The sequence below is a fragment of the Triticum aestivum genome, chromosome 6D, assembly GCF_018294505.1.
Source record: "Triticum aestivum cultivar Chinese Spring chromosome 6D, IWGSC CS RefSeq v2.1, whole genome shotgun sequence".
In the NCBI taxonomy this organism is placed as follows: Eukaryota; Viridiplantae; Streptophyta; class Magnoliopsida; order Poales; family Poaceae; genus Triticum; species Triticum aestivum.
In genome coordinates, this window is record NC_057811.1 from 240,124,019 (window position 1) to 240,127,301 (window position 3,283).

Genomic DNA, 3,283 nt, shown 5'->3' on the forward strand with positions numbered 1-3,283 from the left:
GACCCCCACCTCCGGCGCCCCTCCTCCGCCGCCGGCACCCTCCTCCGGCCGGGCCCCGCCTCGCCGCCGTCGGCCCCGACCTCGGGAGCCCGATCCGATCGGGATCTGGAACAGTGCTCCCGTTGACTTCTTCCCGTAGCCCCCTAATTTTTCTCAGTCCCTAAATCTTATCAGCATATGCACTTGTTCCCAATGCCGTAACTTCTTGCATGTAGCTCCGATTCGCGCGTGTAATATGTCAAATTGTTCGTCTCATAATGCTCTTCATTTTGTCCAATTGCACCATGTTCATTAGAGGTCATCTTGATGCCCAAATCTTCATTGGAAGAGGGCTAGTTGCTGTTATTCTCTGGTTCTTAACAGAACTTCGAGATTTGTCATTTTTGTATCATTTATTCTGTGCATCTTTTGAGCATGAGCTCTACATGTGTTTTGAAGTATGCCATGCCATCTTTCCAGTGGTATAGTCCATGTATTTTGGTGATCTCTGTGGTGACTAGCACAAGCATGCAAAGTAGGCCCCGTAATATTTCTGATTTCAGGGACTTGGTGATTTCAAGTCCTTGTCTGCTGTAATTTTCTTGCCATGTAAACTTGATGCTACAGAGAGATCGATGCATATTTTGGAGATGATCAGTAAGGATGTTTTGTAGCTATAGTTGTAATTGATCCATTTCTGCAATTGTTTGAAATTATAGAGTGCCATAGCATGACTCAATCTTGCTCTACTTTTGCTATAAAATATTTCTGGCAGATTCTTAACATTACATGCTTTCTTGCCAAGCTTATTGTAGTTGATCCAAACTTGCTATTCTATTGTTCTTGCCATGGATAGCTTCATAAACATGCCATCTTGCTGTAGGTATGCTTGGTTTGTCATGCATTGCTCTGTAGTGAGTGCATCAAGCTCACAAATAGGCCTACATATTAATATTTCTGCCATGCTCTGTTTTCTGCTGAGTCTGAAACCTGATAACGAAACTTGCTAAGTTTACATGCTCGCCATTATATCTTCTGGTCCTTTTTGGCTTATGGTCAGTAAGGGACTTTTGTCATGTGCATGTAGTAGAACACTGCCATGCCTTGTTTTTCTATGTTAAGTTCCTGTAGCATGTTGGTTTCGTGCTCTGAACATTGCTACCTGATGATGATTTCTGCCATGTCCAGTTTTTCACCAAGTCTGTGAACCTGTAATCTTTTGCATTTTTGCCATGCTTGTTTTAGCTTGATATGTTGTGAACTAGCCGTAGCTCAGTGTTCATCTTTTGTTAAGCATCTCCTGTAGATTACTGTCATGTGCTTTGTTGCTATGTTGGGGTGCTGTAGCATTGTTGCCTGTTGCCTTTTAAGTGCTATCTTGTTGTTTATCGCAGTTTAGTGTCATTCTTGTTTTGCTCGCCATTTGCAAACCGTGCATCCGATTCCGGTGATCTTTATATCGATTTCGACCGAAATCATCTCATATTTCCAGTGGCATGCTTGGTTTGCCAAGTTACTGCCATGTTCATCATTTTCCTTCTGGAGCACGCATATGCATCGCATATCATACATGTTTTGCATCATGTTGCTTGTGCATTTCTCGTTGATTGATTGTGGTTCCGTTTGTTTGTGTTCTTGTCTTGGGTAGAGCCAGGAGACGAGTTCGTGAACGAGGAACCTGTCGAGTACGCTTACGAGGATCAAGCTTTCGACAACTCTGAGAATCTTGCAGGCAAGATGACCACCCCTCGAAATCACTTCTATCTTTGCTATGCTAGTTGTTCGCTCTATTGCCATGCTCCGCTACCTATCACTTGCTATATCATGTCTCCCATTTTAGCCATGTCAGCCCTAACCATCTCTTCCTAGCAAACCGTTGTTTGGCTAAGTTACCGCTTTTGCTCAGCCCTTCTTATAGCGTTGCTAGTTGCAGGTGAAGTTGAAGTTTGTTCCCTGTCGGAACATGGATATGTTGGGATATCACAATATCTCTTATTTAATTAATGCATCTATATATTGGTAAATGGTGGAAGGCTCGGCCTTATGCCTGGTGTTTTTGTTCCACTCTTGCCGCCCTAGTTACTGTTATACAGGGATTATGTTCCTTGAGTTTGCGTTCCTTACACGGTCGGGTGATTTATGGGACCCCCTTGACAGTTCGCCTTGAATAAAACTCCTCCAGCAAGGCCCAACTTTGGTTTTACCATTTGCCACCTAAGCCTTTTTCCCCCGGGTTTTCGCGAGCCCGAGGGTCATCTTATTTTAACCCCCCGGACCAGTGCTCCTTCGAGTGTTGGTCCGAACCGAGCAGCCTGCGGGGCCACCTCGGGGAAACTCGAGGTCTGGTTTTACTCGTAGCTTGACTTATCCGGTGTGCCCTGAGAACGAGATATGTGCAGCTCCTATCGGGATTTGTCGGCACATTCGGGCGGCTTTGCTGGTCTTGTTTTACCATTGTCGAGATGTCTTGTAAACCGGGATTCCGAGACTGATCAGGTCTTTCCGGGAGAAGGTTTATCCTTCGTTGACCGTGAGAGCTTATGATGGGCTAAGTTGGGACACCCCTGCAGGGTATTATCTTTCAAAAGCCGTGCCCGCGGTTATGAGGCAGATGGGAATTTGTTAATGTCCGGTTGTAGATAACTTGTCACTTGACCCAAGTAAAATACATCAACTGCGTGAGTAGCCGTGATGGTCTCTTCTCGGCGGAGTCCGGGAAGTGAACACGGTCTGTGTTATGTATGACGTAAGTAGGTGTTCAGGACCTCTTCTTGGTCATTGCTAGATGACGTCCGTTCCGTTGCTTCTCTTCTCGCTCTCATTTGCGCAAGTTAGCCACCATATATGCTTTTGCCGCCGCAGCTCCACCTCATTGCACCATCCTTTCCTACCAGCTTAAATAGTCTTGATCTCGCGGGTGTGAGATTGCTGAGTCCCCGTGACTCACAGATTCTACCAAAACAGTTGCAGGTGCCGACGATGCCAGTGCAGATGATGGCGTCGATCTCATGTGGGAGTTCGACGAGGAACGTGGTCGTTACTATGTGTCTTTTCCTGATGATCAGTAGTGGAGCCCAGTTGGGACGATCGGGGATCTAGCATTTGGGGTTGTCTTTTTTTCATCTGGATTTGACCGTAGTCGGTCTATATGATTGTATTTTGAATGATGTATGATGATATTTATGTATTGTGTGAAGTGGCGATTGTAAGCCAACTCTTTATCCCATTCTTGTTCATTACATGGGATTGTGTGAAGATGACCCTTCTTGTGACAAAACCACTATGCGGTTATGCCTCTAAGTCG